Source organism: Ovis aries, chromosome 3 (genome assembly GCF_016772045.2).
Source record: "Ovis aries strain OAR_USU_Benz2616 breed Rambouillet chromosome 3, ARS-UI_Ramb_v3.0, whole genome shotgun sequence".
NCBI classification, from domain to species: Eukaryota; Metazoa; Chordata; class Mammalia; order Artiodactyla; family Bovidae; genus Ovis; species Ovis aries.
The window spans coordinates 17945721-17966944 of record NC_056056.1 but is presented as its reverse complement, the minus strand read 5'-3'; positions in this window follow the sequence as shown (position 1 = coordinate 17966944).

The following is a 21224-nucleotide window of genomic DNA, read 5'->3' as shown; positions in this document are numbered from 1 at the left end:
CCTTTTTCTTCTCTAAGGCTGGCCTTCAGGCACTGTTGTCCAAACTGTGACTTTAGTGTATGGAAAACCTGGGCTTGCTGGGGGTATGAACACACTCTCCAGCCAAAAGAACACCCTGAACCCTCTGAGTTGTTTCACTGAAAACAGTCCCAAGATCATTTCTTGCTTAACTGTTAGCGCTGTAGTCACTTTCCCTCTTCATCACTCCCCGAGATTTTCCTTTTCACTCTCAATTCCCATCATCAGTGCCAGGTTTTGGGGTTAAGGTAAGTAAATGAGCTGAAGATGCTTCCAAAGTGACCAACCCAGGGTGGGAAGAGCATCAGGTGCCCAGTGCCAAGTCACCTGCCATCCATCATTTAATGTCCCCCCGTCTTCTCCAAGTAGATGACTTCTGAACCAAAAGAGAAGACGCTTGAGAGTCCCTTGGACTGCAAGGAGATCCAACCAGTCCATCCTAAAGGAAATCAGTCCTGAATATTCATTGGAAGGACTGATGCTGAAGCTAAAACTCCAGTACTTTGGCCACCTGATGCGAAGAACTGACTCATTTGAAAAGACCCTGATGCTGGGAAAGACTGAAGGCAGGAAGAAAAGGGGCTGACAGAGGATGAGATGATTGGATGGCATCACCAACTCGATGGACATGAGTTTGAGTAAACTCCGGGAGTTGATGATGGACAGGGAGGCCTGGCGTGCTGCAGTCCATGGGTCACAAAGAGTTGGACACGACTGAGCAACTGAACTGAACTGAACGGAACTGAAGCTATGTTAGAAAGGGAGGGTGAGATTGAGTTTCCAACCCATAGATACAGAGCAGAGACCCTAGCTACCCATCCCATATTCTAGAACTTTGTTATTAGCTGACTCAGAAAGAGAGATGGCTCGTTTCAGAAAATGCTGAGTATTGAGGGACCTACAGACAGTGGTGTTGCTGACCTCCAGGGCAAGTGATGAAAGACACAGAGATCTGGCAGGATAAAAGTCAGCGGGTGAAACGATGATTTACAGTTGTCAGTCGGCACACCACCGGGCACCCGGGTGGAGTGAACAGGTGAGAGGTGATTTGCTTTCATGAGTTTAAAATCTCACTAAATGGTATCTGAAAAACATACTGAAACAGGCTTGTGAGAGTCACGGATGAAGGAGAAGCCTGTGGTTAATGTGAATCTGCAGTTGTTAAAGGGAAGCCGGGCCCCGAGGTGGGGCCGAGGTCACCTCTCTCTCCTCCAGCTCTGGAGCCCTAGGGGTGCTGCCCACCTGGACCACTGGCTGCAGGGGTCCTGGCACTAATGGTGACAATGCGGATGAGAAAGAAAGTCTCCTCCTGCTACGCGTACCTGGTGGGCCAGCTGTTTTCTGCAGGATGACTGAATTCCACGGGTGGGTGGGGTGAGGACCAGAGTCTCTGAGTCCCCTCCGTGGACAGCCAGGCCCAAGGTGTACTAAGGGCCCTGGTTGCCGTGTGGGCCTGGAGTTTTGCCTGGGCAGTGAGGGGTCAACTGTGCTGGAAGCCCAGGTCAGGAAAGGGGCTGTCCACCCCAGCCCCACAGCAGGAGAAGGGGCCCAGCTTCAGGGTGGGGGTGCTCCACGATCCTTGGGGCCACAGGCACAGATGAACATGCTGGGGGTTTTGCTAGAAGGGCAGCCAAGGGGGCCAGATTACTGCCCCCCGCCATCGCCTCCCCACAGCTGGATGCTCTGGTCTCAGAGCACACTCTTGGCCAAAATCAGTTCTTGCTGGTGCATGGGATGTCTGGGTCACTCTGCCTTCCAGCTTGGTTAGGGACACTCCCCTTTTCAGCCAGGGCTCCAGGAAACCACTCCCAGGGCCTCCCTCAAGCTCTGTCTGCCTCTCCTATCTGCAGAAGAAGGGGGCTGAGAGGCTCTGGACTGGAGAATGACTTTCCCCTTCTAGAAGCAGGAGTGAAAAACCCCTCCAGGGTCCACAGGAGTGTGAAGTCACAGTCATCAGAGCATATGGGCATTTGTGAGCTGGCCTGGAAAAAAAGAGTCAGATGGGACTTCACAGCTAAACAACAGAAAATGCACTTTTAGAAAAGGTTTTTTTTGGGACCACCTCAAAAACGTTATAGAAGTTGGAAAAGGAGCCAGATACACGACCACCCTCCTAAGTAAGACACCTACTCTGTACTTCTCAGCTTGTTTTCTCCCTCGGCATCAACAGTTTACATCGTTGCCATTTTGGTGCTGATCGAATTTTGCAAGTTTGGGTCATCTTGCAAGTTTGGATCCTAGGTCCGGCTGGGAATCTTTGGAACCCAGCGAGGATAGCGAGTGAATGGCTTGCTCCTGAATAAATGGGCTGTGAGTCACTCAGGTCCCCAGGACACAGCGTGTATGGGACCTGGGAAGGGCCCATTCTTGGACGTTTCATTCAGAGCATCATTCAGAGTTCTAAAAAGGGAATGGAAAAATTAAACGTCACGTCATAGGAAGTGGAAAAATCAGGGTGTCTCGGCGTGTCCTCACATCTAATTAGGCTGCCAGTAATGTTAGGCATCTCCTGCTAGAAAGTACAGTCATGCAAGAACCTTGGGGTCCGGGAGTGTGTTTGATGAGTTTTCCTCCAACCTCTTTTCCCCCTCCTGCATGGCAGACCTGAGCTCCTGGTCTTTCCTCCATTTCTTCCTGCTCCAGCTTTTGGTCTTCACCTGTGCACCTGGAGATCCAGGCTGTGTAATAGGAGGGGTCCTAGGTGGGTCTGTGGGTGCTGGGGCTCCTCCTCTCCCCTCCTCCCTGGATCCACCCTGAGGAGTTTGGATGAAGCTCAGATATGACATACTTACCTCGACCTTTTCTCAGATTGCCTGAGATACCAAATTAGTTAGTAGCAGAAACGCTGCCTTTTTCAAACATTTTAATTTGGGTGCAGAGCCTGGTAGGTGATTGTACACCCAAATGGCATTCGGAGAGCATTGCTTTGGGTATTATTTTGCGATAAGCCTTTTATTTTCTGGGGGAGCAGAGCTGCTTCCTGACATGGGAGGTGCTGATTCAGGTGACTTCTGTTCTTTATGGTCTAGGCCAGGAATCTAGCTGTGAGTCTGGTCCTGGGGCATTAAAAGCCAAACCAGACCCCAAAGTTTACAGAATCCACACGTGTGTGAGTCACTGTTGGCGATGTGAAGCGGAGGGGTGAGAGGACAGCTTTCCTCCAGGGAGGTGGGTCATCAGGAATGAGGGAAGTGACCGCGGGCAGTGGCGGGTGGACTGTGCCAGTCACCACACCAGGAGATGCGCTTGGGTCTCCTTACATCCTCCCAGGAGGCTCACGAGGCCAGCACTAGAATTTTGTCTTGCTGAGGAAAAAACAGCACTTGAGGAAGATCAGCCCATCACTCTGAGGCTCAGGAGCAGTGTGAGCCTCCTCCTGGGTCTAGCTGAGTCTGTTTGAAAGGACTGTGGCCAGCCCCCTCCTCCTGTGCGCCAAGCAAGGGGGCAGGGGAGAGAGCTGTGGGGCAGTGAGCACAACTAAGGGCCAGCTGGCTTTATTTTCAGAGCATCTTCTGATTCTAGCCCTGCAGCGCCATCTCACCCCAGTGCTGACGCAGACCCTACAGCCACTGCCTTCCGGGGCCCGGCATCTGTTACCTGGAGCCCCACGTACTGCCCGGCGAGGCTTTCTACACTGTTTTCAAAACATTTAAAAGTGATCCAATTGTGCTCCCAGAAACAAATAATGTGAGATCAATTACCAACTGAATAGGTAATTCTTGAGCTATGCAACATCTCTCTCATACTTTAAAGCATAGAACAAAATGAATCAAGTCAGCTTAGACTTTAATAAAGCTCTTCGGGCACACATTTAAAACACTGAGTTGTGTCCTGCCATGAAGCTAAATTTAGAGATGGGAAATTAGAACAAAGCTTCCTATTTATCAGCTCACCCCTTGACCATGAACCCTTGTTGTATTTGGGCTAGCTCTCTGGATACCGGATGCATATCACCTTCCTGATGGAAACCATAAAATTTACATTTCCTGGAGCATCTTGCCTTTGATTAGCTTTCCTTACGCTCTATTTGCAGAGCTAGGCTTCCTTTTCATCCTATTTCTTTACAAAATATATATTTTCTAAGGTTTTGCACTTTCCTTCATGGAAACAATTGGATTTCACCATGGTTCTTTCTGTGTTTTCAAGTCTAATGTTATTATTGGCTGCCAATTACTCTTTTATTAAGGGATACTCTAAGGTTTAGGCTTCTCCAGTGGCTCAGGGGTAAAGAATCTGCCTGCCAATGCAGGTGACGCAAGATACGCATTAGGTTGGATCCCTGGGTGAGGCAGATCCGCTGGAGAAGGGAATGACAACCCACTCCAGTATTCTTGCCTGGAGAATCCCATGGACAGAGGAGCCTGGCAGGGTATAATCCATGGAGTCACAAGAGTCAAACACACTGAAGCTACGGAGCACACACACACTAAAAGTTATTTTAAAAGTGTTTCTTCTCATAAAACTGACACAACAAAAAGGCCCCCGTGATGGTCAGGACTAAACAAGAGATGGGGGCTTCCCTTGTAGCTCAGTTGGTAAAGAATCTGCCTGCTTGTAGCTCAGTTGGTCAAGAATCTGCCTGCAATGCAGGAGACCTGGGTTCGATCCCTAAGTTAGGAAGATCCCCTGGAGGAGGAAATGGCAACCCACTCCAGTATTCTTGCCTGGAGCATCCCACAGACAGAGGAGCCTGGCAGGCTACAGTCCATGGGGTCGCAAGACTGGACACGACTTAGCAACTAAACCACCACCACCGCCAAACAATCGATGTACCTACTGCAAAGACCTAGTGGCTTCCTTCTTTCCAAAGCCATATTGAGCCCTGCAGAGAGGAAGGGATGCAAAGGGGGCCTCTGGCTCCTACCTGGAAAGTGGGGAATGCTCAGGAAACAGTGTGTGCTGAAAGTGGGGACCCAACCCTTCATCAGGAGGGAAATTGTCAGAGTAAGTGTGTGTTTCTCTCTAGGCAGCCTGCTTTTAAATGTTGAGCATTGTAAGTGCAGACCAGGTTTCTGAGGCGGGCAAATGCTGAACATAGTCATTTGTTAATGCATGTCTTCTATTTAAAAGATCTGTTACTGAGGTGCTATATAAAACTAGAGTCCAGAGACTCACACGTCTTGCACTGCATGTCCACGGTATGGGGCAGCTAGTCCTTAAAGGCACGGGGAACGCTCTCTCCTCTTTTCTGTAAACAAAGAGTTCCTGTTGAGATATCAGCTGCATCACTCTTGGGACCGTTGACTTTTTGGGCACGATGAATTCTGGTTGTGGACTGTCCTCTGCCTCGTAGGCTGTCTGGGAGCATCCCTGGCTTCTGCCAGGCGCTGGTGTGTACCTCTCTCCACAGGAGTGACAACCCAGGGTGATCTTATCAAGTGTCTCCAGGGGCCAAAGGGCAAAATTGCCCCTAGTGGAAATAAAATCAATTTTAGAAATGCATTTAATAGACTCATATTTCTTACTTTTGGAAACAGCTGTAAGGGTTTGGCTACCTTGAAATGGCTTATATTTGATGTCACAAATATAAGTCACAGGAAAGGACAAGACATCACTGATTTACTATTTGACTTATCTTAGTTGTCATCGAATATGCAGCTACTGTGCAAAAGAAAATTAAAAATATGGATGGGCTAACTCCAAATGCTTCTAATTCTTTGCAAATCATGAAAGCAGACAGTTTGTGTCCAGTGGGAGAGACGAGACTGCTCTCCCTGGAGAAGGCACAGTCCACACCTGGGGTTCCAGTCTGTCAGCTGACCCCCCACTTTGGGGCTTATGCTTTGCAACAAACTTTTGTTAATGTTTATGAAGACACTTAATGCCCTTCAGTGTTTAACAACAAAAATCTAAATGAGCATCACTCATAGGAAGGAGCCCTGTCTCCCAAAACATATAATCTCCTTTTTGGGGAGTTGGCAAAGTTTGCAAAATGCCTCTTCCTCAGTGCCACTCATGACTGCAGGATTTATCTCCGACACCCTGAGCCATTGAGGTTCTTAATGCCTTCAAGCTGACTTCAGCAAACAAATTTAACAACCCAGTTAAAACCAAATAGTTTTATAGAGATGCCGTAACTTCTTTTTTAAGTTCCAGCAGGGCAGATTTAGAAAGGCAGACAATGAAAGTCCCATGGTTGCTTGTATACTGTAGATCACCCCCGAACACGGGCGTACAACGCCGACCCCGAGGCAGCCCTGGATGGCTGGCTTCTGGAGGCCAGGGCCCCCTTTGCTGGTCACTCATCGGTGCTGGAACAAAAGGCATTTCAATTTCCTGCTCTATTGCAGCATTTCAGGACATGTGTTTAATGATTTTTTTTTTTTTTTACCCTAAATGAACCATAACAGGAATGAACCATAACAGAAAGTGGGCTTTGATGCTGTGACAAAGAGCAAAGCTTCCCAACAGGGTGGGATGAACTCTGTTTTCCTGAAGAAGCCATTCCCCCTGGAAAGGGTGTGTTAATCTATTGAGGTCAGGCAGCCCACAGAACAAGGCTCCTGAGTCCTGGGGTGAGGAATCCCAGCCTTTGCCTTATTTTTCTTCTGCTCCAAATTAGTTTAAAAAATATTGATTGATTGATGATTGATTATAAGGAATTGCCTTGTTCCATTAGAGTCCCAGGGCCTGCCATGTGAAGGCTGGACACCCCAGGAAGCTGGAGGCGTGATTCAGTCTGAGTCTAAAGGCCTGAGAGCTGTCAGCACCAGGGACAGATAGGGATCAGGTCCTGGCTCTGCCATCAGGGAGGAAGGGCCCAGATCTCCCTTCCTCCGGACTCTCAGTGCATTGAATGCGCCGCTCCCTCCCAACACTGGGGACGGCAACCTGCTTTATGGAGAGTCCATCCATTTGCATGCTGATTTCACCTGGAGACACCCTCGGAGACACACCGAGAGTCTTCAGTGTAATATCTGGGCACCTGTGATCCAGGCAAGCTGACTGTTAACATGAACCATCACAACGTTCTTTGGGGAAAGCTGTTCTCATTCAAGTGATGCGAGTTTCTCTCATAAAAAGAGGGTTTTATTACTGAAGGGAAACCTAAAGAGCTCCAGAGGCAACTAGCTCAGGGGGCGGAAGAGGAGACTAAGGTTCAGAGTGAGGTTCAGAGCCACGATGGGAGTTGCCCTGAGCCTCAGGCTGAGTGAGGCAGAGCAGGCTGAGAACCTCAGTCTTTGGAACCCCAAAGAGTGTACACATCACACAGCACCTTGTGTTGATTCCTGGGCCTGACTCCCCAAAAGATGAAAGGCAAAAATGGGGCAGGAGTTCTGGGCCCGCTGGGCAGGCCTGTTTCAGCATGGCCAATGGAAGGCAGTCTCCGGTGGCCAGTGTCTGAACAGGGAGGTGGTAATGTTGCCTTCTTTGTGTCTCCACTGAGACACACTCTTTCTCTCGTTTTCTTATTGTCTTTGCCTTCTGGTCGTCTGCCATTGACATCTCAGGAATTAAGTTAGTGACCGCTCCCAGGGATTTGCCCGTTGGATTCCAGTGCTGACTTGAGCAGAGGCTCCTGCCAAGCCCTGGGATGAGGTTCTCCGTGCTGAGACCCTCCGCAGATTGGGGGTCACAGTGCGGGGGCGGGGCGGGGTTGGCTCTGACTCTGTGGCCCTTGCAAATTCCCCTCAACCCAACCCACCTGCTAGAAACCCGGGGAAGCCTGCAGTCTGAGCTCCTGGCTACGGCGGGGAGGGAGGCTTCCTGTTTTTGGCTCTGGAAGATGGTGGCCCTCAAGAGCTTCTGCAAATGACCCTGCAATGGCTCGTGGGGCCCCCGTCTGGGGCGTGTCCCCCAGGAACAAGAAGTCGCCTGTGTTGCTTTTGCCTTAGCTGAGCAGCTAGAGCAAAAGCACAGAGGATGCTGGCAACACCCGCAGGCACCTCTCTTTCTCTGCACCTTGACATACTGGGCTTTTGTTTGTTTTTAACAAATGGAAAGTTTGTGGCAACCCTGCCTTGAGTGCCTCAGTTCAGTTCAGTTCAGTTCAGTCGCTCAGTCATGTCCGACTCTTTGTGACCCCATGTATCGCAGCATGCCAGTCCTCCCTGTCCATCACCAACTCCCAGAGTTCACTCAGACTCATGTCCATTGAGTCAGTGATGCCATCCAGCCATCTCATCCTCTGTCGTCCCCTTCTCCTCCTGCCCCCAATCCTTCCCAGCATCAGAGTCTTTTCCAATGAGTCAACTCTTCGCATGAGGTGGCCAAAGTACTGAAGTTTCAGCTTTAGCATCATTTCTTCCAAAGAAATCCCAGGGCTGATCTCCTTCAGAATGGACTGGTTGGATCTCCTTGCAGTCAAAGGGACTCTCAAGAGTCTTCTCCAACATCACAGTTCAAAAGCATCAATTCTTCAGCGCTCAGCTTTCTTTAAAGTCCAACTCTCACATCCATACATGACCACAGGAAAAACCATAGCCTTGACTAGACGGACTGTCACCGTTTTCCCAACAGCATTTGCTCACTTTGTGTCTCGGCTCACATTTCATTAATTCTCACAATGTTTCCAGTGCTTTCAAATGATTGTTGTATTTGTGAGGAAGATCTAGGATCCGTGATCTCTGATGTTTCTACTAGCACCGGCTGAAATCTGAGATGATGGCTAACATCAAGAAAGTGTTTTTTAATTAAGATATTTACATTATTTTTTTAGACATAGTACTATTGCATATTTAATAGACTAGAGTGTCAACATGACTGTTTTTAAGGAGAGTGTTTAATTTTTCAGTAACTGTGTCCACCACATGTACAGTTTTCCTTTAACCATCAAGCATGGTCGTGTTTCAGAGCATCTTTCTCTCACTAGGTAAGGCTCTGAGAAGAAGCATAACTTTTACATGCGCTGGGAATCTGAAAAATTCATGTGACTAACTTTATTGCAGTGTCTGCTGTATCACAATGGGCTGGAACTGAGCCTGTGATATCTTTGAGGTTTGCCTGGACAATGATTTTTTCAAACAGAGCATTCGTTTTGTCTGTCCATGTTTAGAACTTCCAGTGTATTTAAAGGCAGCCCCTCTTTGTTTTGCAAATGTGAATTTCTCGCAGAGAAGTTTCCAGTTTGTTAGTTTCCTGTATTCTGAGGCTCTTTGGTATATTCAAGTAAAATGTTAACAACCAGCAGACATTTACCGAGTGTGGAATACAGACTACCTATGTTAGAGATTCAAACGGAGGTATGACAGTCTTTTTTTCATGGGCTCCTAATCTAGAAGGAAAGAGAAGCTGAAGCTGGGTGAGTCACCTAACAATAAAGCAGCCACTTTTTAAATGATAAGGATTTCCCAGAGTAGTCAAAGGGCCTGAGGTCCAACACGCTCTGGTTCCAAGGCAAGCGGTGTCTGGCTGGGTCTCCAGGTCTGGGTTGGCTGCTGAGTGGGAGAAGCACAGAAACTTCTCCTGCAGTGTGCCTATGGTGGCAGGGATGTGCTTTTCCTCATTAAAAAAATTTTGCTCAATATTGGTTTTCAGCCTCAAAGCCGAGCTTTCTAGGAGACAGATTCCCTTCCTTCTCAGGAGGTTACAGGAACCTAGGAACTGCGGGCTGGGCATGCTGACAGCTGAGGTCTCTGTGTGGGGACAGCGGCTGCTGGAGAGGCACCTGCCATGCAGGAAGGCCGAGCAGAGCCAGCGCCATGGTCATCTCTGCCTGGCAGCCCCGGGAGGACCCCCCTGTGAGACAGGGACCTTTGCCACTGTGTCACCTAGGAGGACGACGGGGTCCGAGACTGCCCCTACCGTCCCCTATTGTGCTGCCGCTACCCACCTGAACCCCCCATCTCTGCCTTGGAGGATGCAAGCGCTGATAACCGTCCCATTGATTTTCAGGTTGTAAAATGCCCCATTTGAAGACTGAGCGCAAAGCCCGTGTGAGGAGATAAAGAAGCTATGGAGGCTTTCAGGGCTGAACTCAATTTATCCAGAACGTTTCTTTCTTTCTTTTTTTTTCCCTTCAGATCAAGATAGTGCTTTTTCTTGTCAATACTAAAAAACATAAAAGAAAAAGGGAAAAAAAAATCCATCTTTGTTTTCTTCCCCAAGTGTACCTTACAGCCTACTGCAGTGTCTTTACCGTAGCAGCGTTCTGAAGCAGTGAAGTCCAGAGAATGAGAGTGAATCAGAAGGACAGATAGCCATTTGGGAAGGAACCGGTTCCCTCAAAAGTGAGAACCAGCCTACTGTGCAGCCCAGGGACTCCACTCACACTCTGCAATGACCTATATGAGAATTTTGATCTTGTTCAATCACCAAGTCCTGTCTGACTCCTTGCGACCCCAGGGACTGCAGCATGCCAGGCTTCCCTGTCCTTTACTCTTCTCCTGGAGTTTGCTCAAACTCGTGTCCATTGAGTAGATGAATATGAAAACAGAATCTAAACAATAGTAGTTAGATGTATAACTGATTCACTTGGCTCTGCACCTGAAACTAAAGCCACATCTTTAATCAACTATACTCCAATAAAAAATAATTAAAAAAAAAGCTGAGCATCAATCAGCTAACAGCCTTACTGTGACTGAGGCATCGTGTTATGGTGAAGTGGTGGATAAAACAATCTGAGCAGTAAACAAACCAAAGTTTGAAAAGACCCCCTCACCCCCACCCCAAACGTGAGCACCAGCTGCTTTGGATCTAACCTGCTCCTGGAGCCATGATGCTAATGTCTATTTCTTAGCTTGTAAATGTCTCCTCCAGCCTGGGCCTCTGCCCACCCTTCTCAAGGACACCTCTGTGTCCCCAGGATCCAGGCTGGAGACCTGGGGCCTCCTCCTTCTCCCTGTTCTCTGTTTATGCCAAATAGCTGCAGAATCCGCTCTTGCCTTCTCTCCCAGAACCATCACCCCAGGGTGCCTTCACTGGCCTTTTAGTGGGCTTACCGAGAGGTGGTGGATAAGAAGGCTTGGAGGTTCCCCCGAGGCACTCCAGGCCTGGGCCCTGCCCAAGGCAGGATTAAAGTAGATGAGGATGGGGGCTGCCCGAGGGACCCCCTGGATCCAGCAAAGATCAGTGGACAGTGGAGCAGGAGCCGTGGGGCTGAGACCCTGAGGGGAGCCAGGCATTGTGGGCTTGGCCTAGGGCCCCCACTTGGTTTCAGAGCCTGGTTGGCTAGCAGGGCCTTGTGCTACCGGTGTGCTGGGATCTCAGGGCTTCCTGGACAGGTCCTGTCTCCCCAGACTTGGCACTGGAGCTTGAACTCTGCTTGGGCCTGAAAGATTGAGATTCAATCCAAGTGTGTCCTGGTGATCCACTTTTCCACTTGCAGTGAATACACTCGGGTCTGGAAGCCCAGGTCAGCACAGGCCATGTGCTCCATGTCCAAGGCCTGCGGGAGTATTCTCCTGGGCTCTAGGAATTCGCTTGAAGAGGGGTTGCACACACCCTACCCTCTCTGTGTTTATTAAACATCTGCTTGGGCCTGGCTCCATTGTCCATACCCACTGCTCAATAGCTGGGTATCCCTGGGCTGCTGTTTAACCTCCCACAGCCTCCATTTTCCCATCTGTACAAGGGAAAGTTACAAGCGACCCCCTCTGGCAAGTGAGGACTTGCCAGGAGCCTGGTGAATGACAGCAACTCCTCCTTTCTTTGTTGCCGCATCCACGCACAAGCAAGAACCGGGCTTTTCCACCAGATGTGAGTCTAGCCCAGTTGTCAAGGTCCAGGCCGTGCCCCGGAGCCTTCTCACATTTCCCCAGCCAGATTCAGTATTGCATTCTACCTGGGCTTCAGGAGAGATGATAGAAAAAAGTTGAGCTAGAAAAAAATAGAAGTTAAATGCTATTTATAGCTTCTCAGCTGCTTCAACTGTTTCTGCCCCTTTTGAAGGAGCTGGGGGTGGAGGATGCTTGCCCGCGGGCTGTGTGGTTGTTATCACTGTCCACGTTGTCACACAGCTATTTGTACCACACGCCTCTCTCCCCCTAGGGCGTCAGCTACTGAGAGCAGAATAAAGGAAGGAAGGAGGGAATAAATGAATAATTCTGTGCTTGCGAGACTTGACCCAAGATTTTCAAAGTGGTTAATATACCCAGCTGTCTTCTCCTTTTCTGGTTGGGGGTTATGATTCTCTATCATGCAGTAATCGATTTTTTAAAATTTAAGCAATCTTACAACTGATGCTGTCTCAGAAATATTTAGAAGAATGTATTTCGTATCACTTTTTTTCTATGAACATTGCAAGGAAGGTGTGGGATATGGACCCTGGTTGGAATTTGAAAACGTAAAAGGAGAAAAGTACGCATTTTCTGACTGCTCAGTTTCTATTTATAGCACTGCAATGACTTTCCTTCACTACTAACCAGGATGGAATTTTAAACGATTGGCCGAGGAGAAAGTAATTCATTTCCTTCTGCCGTCTTATCTTCCTCTCTTGCCCTGTCTTCTCCTGTGTAACTACTATTATGGTCTCTCTTTGTCAAGGGCGTTACTCACAATTAAGTGCTTGTATCTGCTTCTCCCCATTGTATCTGTTTGCATAGATTTAGGACAGATACAAATGCTAAAACAGCTTCAGCATCATCTAAGTCGCTCAGTTGGGTCTGACTCTTTGCGACCCCCATGGACTATAGCCTACCAGGCTCCTCCCATGGGATTTTCCAGGCAAGAGTGCTGGAGTGGGTTGCCATTTCCTTCTCTACCCAGGGATCGAAGCCAGCTCTCCTGCATTGTAGGCAGACGCTTAACTATCTGAGCCACCAGGGAAGTAAAAAAAATGTAAAAACAGCTTGCTGCTAAGTAGCTTCAGTGTTGTCCGACTCTGTGCGACCCCGTAGATGGCAGCCCACCAGGCTCTCCCATCCCTGGGATTCTCTAGGCAAGAATACTGGAGTGGGTTGCCATTTCCTTCTCCAATGCATGAAAGTGAAAAGTCAAAGTGAAGTCGCTCAGTCGTGTCCGACTCTTAGCGACCCCATGGACTGCAGCCTACCAGGCTCCTCCCTCCATGGGATTTTCCAGGCAAGAGTACTGGAGAGGGGTGCCATCATTTTCTCCAAAAACAGATAACATTCTCTCTAATTTAGACAGAAACCCGAGGAAGATGGTTAACTAATGGCATTTGGCTTGTTTAAATCATAACAAAGTTATTCAGCTTTGAGTTCTAGACTCCTCTAAAAGTCTAGTTTTTTTTTTTTTAAATTTTTATTTTTTAAAGAAAATTTAAGAAGCTTGAGTGAAGTACACAGTCCACCTAGTCCTTTTGGTTAGGTTTCTGGGAAGACCCAGAGGAAACACAGGGTGCTTTGATTCAGACCTGGACCCTGACTCTGTGAAGCAGGTGATGGAGTTAATATGAATCTCTTGCTTTAAGCCAGTTTCCTTCTGGTGAGGTCTGCCCTCGAAGTTCCTGTGCCAACGTATGTTTGCAGGTGGGCAGAACTGATGGAGAGACTTGACCGACAGCCCTCCCACCTTGGGGCACTTTCAGTAACCACCAGGTCTGTGGGGAAGTGCAACTCGGGGGCTCGTGGAAGTGAAAACTGCAGTGGGAGCCCCCAACCCCAGGGTCTATTTCGGGACACTCACCTATCTGAAGGGCTGGCTTCTGTGGACTTTGGACCTTTCTTCACAGACCTCAGAAACTTTAGTTGTAGTCTCACTTTTTTTGTCCCCGTAAGATCTCCTGTCATCAGAAGCAAAGATATCTTCAGCTACTGCATTCCGTAACTTACATTTTGTTGCAGGTTCTGTGGTCATTGGTGGTTCGTTAGTTTCTGTATAGAATGGTGGAAAGGGGACTAAGTTTTGAGGAGGTGCTTTTATTCTCAGTGGTTTACCTGTTGCTGAAACTTTAGGAGCACTAACTCAGTCTCTGAGGCTCAGCGTTCTTCCTGAAAAATGGGCATAATATTTACTCTGTGTACCTTACCATTAGGAGAATCAACCAGTCCATTCTGAAGAAGATCAGCCCTGGGATTTCTTTGGAAAGAATGATGCTAAAGCTGAAACTCCAGTACTTTGGCCACCTCATGCGAAGAGTTGACTCATTGGAAAAGACTCTGATGCTGGGAGGGATTGGGGGCAGGAGGAGAAGGGGACAACAGAGGATGAGATGGCTGGATGGCATCACTGACTTGATGGACATGAGTCTGAGTGAACTCCGGGAGATGGTGATGGACAGGTAGGCCTGGTGTGTTGCAATTCATGGGATCGCAAAGAGTTGGACACGACTGAGCGACTGAACTGAACTGAACTGAACTGAACCGAACTGAACTGAACCTTACCATTAACAGATTAAATGAAATGATGTGTGGTGATGAAGTACAAAGATGTACCCCTTTTTAGATCAGATACCAAGGAGTTTCAGGCTCATGGATCTGATGATCCATGCTATAGCTTTTGGAGGTCTTATCATCATTTCAATAAAGCCAAAATGCAACTCCTGATTGCCACTTCCTCTCTTCAACCCTGTCCTCTTATGTATGTGGTCCGTTGTTGACTTTTTGTGACCCTGTGGACTGTAGGCTGCCAGGCTCTTCTGTCCATGAGGTTTCCTAGGCAAGAATACTGTAGTGGGTTGTCATTTCCTCCTCCAGGTAACCTTTCCCAACACAGGGATTGAACTTGCATCTCCTACATCTCACCAAAGCCCCACCTGGGAAGCCTCCCACCTCTTATTTTACTTGTTTTAATTAATGGCACCACCACCCACCCAATTCAGTTCAGTTCAGTCCCTCAGTCATATCTGATTCTTTGCGAACCCATGGACGGCAGCATACCAGGCTTCCTTGTCCATCACCAACTCCTGGAGCTTGCTCAAACTCATGTCCATTGAGTCGGTGATGCCATCCAACCATCTCATTCTCTGTCGTTCCCTTCTCCTCCCACCTTCAATCTTTCCTAGAGTCTTTCCCAATTAGTTAGTTCTTCACATCAGGTGACCAAAGTATGGGGGTTTCAGCTTCAGCATCAGTTCTTCCAATGAATATTCAGGACTGATTTCCTTTAGGATGGACTGGTTGGATCTCCTTGCAGTTCAAGGGACTCTCAAGAGTCTTCTTGAGCACCACAGTTCAAAAACATCAATTCTTCAGTGCTCAGCTTTCTTTATAGTCCAACTCTCACATCCGTACATGACTACTGGAAAAACCATAGCCTTGACTAGATGGACCTTTGTTGGCAAAGTAATGTCTCTGCTTTTAACATGCTGTCTAGGTTGGTCATAGCTTTTCTTCCAAGGAGCAAGCATCTTTTAATTTCATGTCTGCAGTCACCATCTGCAGTGAGTCTGGAGCCTAAAAATTTAAAGTCTGTCACTGTTTCCACTGTTTGCCCATCTATTTGCCATGAAGTGATGGGACCAGATGCCAATATCTTAGTTTTCTGAATGTTGAGTTTTAAGACAACTTTTTCACTCTCTTTTTTCACTTTCATCAAGAGGCTCTTTAGTTCAATGAAACTATGAGCCATGCCATGTAGGGCCACCCAAGACAGATAGGTCATGGTGGAGAGTTCTGACAAAATGTGGTCCTCTGGAGAAGGGAATGACAAACCACTTCAGCATTTTTGCCTGGAGAACCCCATGAACAGTATGAAAAAGCAAAAAGATAGGACACTGAAAGATGAACTCCCCAGGTCAGTAGGTGCCCAATATGCTGTTGGAGATCAGTGGAGAAATAACTCTAGAAAGAATGAAGATACCAAGCCAAAGTAAAAACACCCAGTTGTGGATGTGACTGGTGATGGAAGTAAAGTCTGATGCTGTAAAGAGCAATATTGCATAGGAACCTGGAATGTTAAGTCCATGAATCAAGGCAAACTGGAAGTGGTCAAACAGGAAATGGCAAGAGTGAACATTGACATCTTAGGAATCAGTGAACTAAAATGGACTGGAATGGGTGAGTTTAACTAAGATGACCATTATATCTACTACCGTCGACAAAAATCCCTTAGAAGAAATGGAGTAGCCATCATAGTCAACAAAAGAGTCTGAAATGCAGTACTTGGATGCAATCTCAAAAATGACAGAATGATCTCTGTTCGTTTCTAAGGCGAGCCATTCAATATCACAGGAATCCTAGTCTATGTACCAACCAGTAATGCTGAAGAAGCTGAAGCTGAACGGTTCTATGAAGACTTACAAGACCTTCTAGAATTAACACCCAAAAAGATGTCCTTTTCGTTATAGGGGACTGGAATGCAAAAGTAGGAAGTCAAGAGTTACCTGGAGTAACAGGCAAATTTGGCCTTGGAGTACAGAATGAAGAAGGGCAAAGGCTAATAGACTTTTGCTGAGAGAACACACTGGTCATAACAAACTCCCTCTTCCAACAATGCAAGAGAAGACTCTACACATGGACATCACCAGATGGTCAATACTGAAATCAGCTTGATTATATTCTTTGCAGCCAAAGATGGAGAAGCTCTACACAGTCAGCAAAAACAAGACCGGGAGCTGACTGTGACTTAGATCATGAACCCATCCAATTGTATGATCAAAAAACTCAGGATTCTTCTTTGGATTGTCTGTTTCCTTTACTTCTAACATTGTTAGCTTTACTTCTAAGGTGTTTTTCCAATCTAACCACTCCCCATAATTTTCAGCATTGCTAGCCTGGATCAAAGCAACATCAGCTCTTTTCTGGGTTACAGTTCTTGTGTCTTAATCTTGAGTTGATCTTTCTACACCCAGTCTTTCTCATCCAAATTCCTTTCCCCTAAGGTAATCTGATGACCTTTTAAAAAACCCTACAGTAGAGCATACCATCCCTCTGCTTAAAATCTGATAGATTTTTCTGGCACTTACAATAAAATCTAAAGTCATCCCCCTCCATCCCCACCGCTCCACATCTCAAAGGGTCTACGTGATCTGCATGCTGTCTGATTCTCTGACTTTTTATCTTTATGTTCCAGTCACGCTGGTTTTCCTGATCCAGGCCAGGCTCATTCCTGCTGCGAAGACCTCTGGTTTACTGAGCCCTCAGCTGTGAGCATTCCTTCTTAAGACCCAGCCTCAGGGCAAAGGTCACTTTCTCAAAGAGGCCTTCCTTCCTCATCCTTGTAGGATGTGTTCTCGTTTTTGTCTGGCCTCTGATTTTGTGTTTTCTCCCTCTTTTTCCTGATTCTTTCCCTCCTTCTCGCCTCCCATTGCCTTTTCATTTGTCTTCCCCACCTTTTTTGCCTTTTCATAGATAAGACCTGACTTGGCACACAAAGGGCTTGGCTATTGTTTGTGCCTTTTACTGAAATCATTTTGTGTGTTCCAGTCTTAACTGTAAAGACAGTGAGTCAAATTATTCATATTTTTGATCTCTAAAAGCTCTTTGCAACTCAACCAAAACATATGGATTTTAACGTGTTTATAGCTCTTAACCAGTCAATCCTAAAGGAAATCAACCCTGAATATTCATTGGAAGGAATGATGCTGAAACTGATGTTTCAATACTTTGGCCACTTGATGTGAAGAGTTGACTCATTTGAAAAGGCCTTGATGCTGGGAGAGATTGAAGGCAAAAAGAGAAGGGGGCAGCAGAGGATGAGATGGTTAGATAGCACCACTGACTCGATGGACATGAATCTGAGCAAACTCTGGGAGAGAGTGGAAGACCAAGCAGCCTGGTGTGCTATAGTCCATGGGATCACAGAGTTGGACATGACTTAGCGAGTGAATGACTGCAACATAGTCCTTGACGCGTATTTCTGTAAGTGGACATTTCTTATTAAGAATAAAAGAATCCAGAGGAGGTCTGGCAGCCCAATGGCATCATATACAATCAGCTTGTAAATTAGGCAAAAGAATTCTATTCCATCCAAAGCTGATCTCCCTTAGTACCTAAAATAGGACAGTATTTCTGCAAAACCCCAACCTGGGCAGTGCTGTATAGTACCCTGGGTTGCTGGGGGCTGACAATTTAGAAACACTTTGCTTGCTCCATCCCCTCCTAGAGAGTGATGATCTACATACTAATTTGAGAAGATGCATAGACCTGCCAAACTCTAGGGTCCTTACCTGCGGTGGAGGTAGAGAAGGTGAGATTTTATAAATCTCCATATTGTGTGTTTACAAGGATCATGTCATTTTCTTTTAAGTAGCAAAAAAAAAAAAAAAAAAAAATCTGTAAAATAATAATCATAGGAGGAGACCTGAAAAACTTTCTGAGAAGTCCTGTCATAAGGAAACCTCGCACTTTCCAAATGTTTGTGGTCATGCCACCTTTAGCTGGTTCTCTTGAACATTCTCTAGGCAATACTGCTAAAGAACATCCATCTTCTTTGCATAAATCTTAGAATAATTCAACTTTAGAGTCAGAAGAAAATTAAAACATAACCTGTATGCCTCCTAAAATGAGGCCTCAGATCATGGCATCTGGTCCCAACATTTCATGGCAAATAGAAAGGGGGAAAAAAATGGAAGCGGGACAGATTTTCTTTTCTTGGACTCCAAAATCACTGTGGTCAGAGAATGCAGCTATGAAATTAAAAGACGCTCGCTCCTTGGAAGGAAGTGAAGTGAAGTCGCTTAGTCATGTCCGACTCTTTGCGACCCCATGGACTGTAGCCTACCAGGCTTCTCTGTCCATGGGATCTCCAGGCAAGAATACTGGGTTGCCATTTCTTTCTCCAGGAGATCTTCCTGACCCAGGGATCAAACCCAGGTCTCCCGCATTGTAGGCAGATGGTTTACAGTCTGAGCCACCAGGAAAGTTGAAGGAAAGTTATGGCAAACCTGGACAACATATTAAAAAGCAGAGATATCACTTTGCTCACAAAGGCCCATATAATCAAAGCTGTGGTTTTTCCAGTAGTCATGTATGGATGTGAGAACTGGACCATAATGAAGGCTGAGCACCAAACAATTGATATTTTCAAACTGTGGTGCTGGAGAAGACTCTTGAGAGTCTCTTGGACTGCAAGGAGATAAAACCAGTCAATCCTAAAGGAAATCAACCCTGAATATTCAATGGAAGGACTGATGCTGAAATTGAAGCTCTAATACTTTGGCCGCCTGATGCAAAGAATGGACTCATTGGAAAAGACCCTGATGCTGGGAAAGATTGAAGGCAGGAGGAGAAGGTGGCCATCAAGGATGAGATGGTTAGATAGCATCACTGACCCAATGGACACGAAAGTGAAAGTGTGAAAGTGAAAGTTGCTCAGTCGTGCCCGACTCTTTGCCACCCCGTGGACTGTAGCCTGCCAGGCTCCTCTGTCCAGGAAATTCTCCAGACCAGAAAACTGGATTGGGTAGCCGTTCCCCTCTCCAGGGCATCTTCCTGACCCAGGGATCGAACTCAGGTCTCTGCATTGCAGGCTGAGCCTTTACTGTCTGAGCCACCAGGGAAGTCAATGGACATGAGTCTGAGCAAATTCTGGGAGACAGTGAAGGACAGGGAATCCTGTTGTCCTACAGTCCTTGGGATCACAAAGAGTGGGACACGACTGAGCAACGGAACAACAGCAACAACTGGAGATTAGAGCGCTTGCCTAAGGTGACCTGGCTCAGTGGTAGCAGGGTTGGGGAATGGATCTCCATAACCTACTCCCTCCAAGGCATCAGCAACAGGGCAGTGCAAGCAGAGGGGGGTACTGGGGATGCAGGCCTCCGGCTTGCTATGTGCTTTGCACCGGCACATGTAGGCTTTCCCCAGAGATAAATATGTTTTCAGATCTGGGCATACGGATGTGCTGTCACTGTGCTGGGCAATGAGAACACCTTATCTTGTCTCTCCTGACACAGCATCCTCTACCAGGAGGGTCTGGCAGGGGCCACCCTGCCTCTGAGCCGGCTCCTGGGCGTTACAGCTGTGAGCTCGTATCCTTACTTCCTTGACACACTTTCTGCCTGGCTTCCTGGAGACCTTGCAGGTGGTGGGTGGGAGGGGGGTGGGCCCAGGAAGTGATTGACTGGACGGCTGTCACCCAAGTCCCAACAGGACACTCTGTGGGAAACTTGGGTGGGTATCAGCCAGCTTCCTCCACCGAATGAGAAAGCCACCTGCGCTCAGTGCTGCTGCTCCTGCAAAGGCCAGACTGCTGTCTCCGCTCACATCCCAGGTAAGCAATCGCAGGTAAGGAGCTGTCCTTGCAGGTGGGGGACGTTTGGTGGGGCTGGATCTCTACAGCCAGCATAGTGCAGGGCACAGAGCCATAGATGTTCATTCTGACATTCCTTAATTTAAAACAAAAACGACACAGAACGCACCTGGCAGGCTGGCAGAACCTGGGTCTGATGTCCCCGCGGGTAATCACGAGCAAAGGCAGAGTGACGAGGGTGGACCTCACCATTGGCGGTCCCCTCCAGTCATTTATAAAAGGCAAGTGCCGCTTTGCCAGGGGAGCCCGAGTGCCACATGGCAGGTATGATTCATGAGGAAGAGACTGGCTATAAATCAAACCCCTTTGTCTTAAGCGGTAGTTTCAGTGCAGCCGATCAATTTATATGCAAAAGGAAATAAGGAAAACCTGCACCATGCTGTAATCTACAAATATCGTCGAATGCAATTAGAAGCGAGAACCAAGTTTCCAATCTCTGACCAAGCACTTCCACAGAGGTTTTTTTTTTTTTTTTGAGGTGGGGAGCTGCAGAGACCAGAGAGTGATTGTTGGGGGTTAGAGGGGGGTGACTTGATGAGCCCCAAGGGAGGGGATTCAGAGTGAACCCCCCCCAAGGGATTCACTCCTTCCAGAGCTGACCTGATGATGCCCAGGGCTCTCCAAGCATCCTCACTAGGGACAGACCTTGGGCCGCCATGGTTACCATCAACATCTTTGCTGCCTGCTGAGTTGCTGCTTCCACGCTCACTGCATCAGGAAGGAGTAAGTCTCCAGGCTGATTCTCACTAGCCCCACGTATCTGGGGATGAGAAAGAAGGTCTGGCTCAAGAACATGCAACCAGCTCTTGGCGTTTCTATGGTACATTTGTTCTACTGATTGGAGGTTGGATACTCTTTCCCATCTTAATGGTTCCTAATGATTTCACTTGTTTCCTTTGAGAGATGAACTCCAGACAGCAGGGCTCAGACTTTGGTCCTCTTGCATTTCTCAAAATGCCTAGCACTTTGTTTGGGAAATAAGAGATTCTGGGCTTGAGTCAAATATCTGCGGAAACAGGGCAGAGCCAGTGCGTGAATCATCAAAACCCAGGGGAGAATCAGAGCCCGCATTCGAGCTCTGAAATTTTACACTCTTTCCCCTCCAGCCTTTTATCTTAAGCACCACCAGGAAAAAAAAAAATTAAGGAAGATTATGATATCATCTCTCTTAG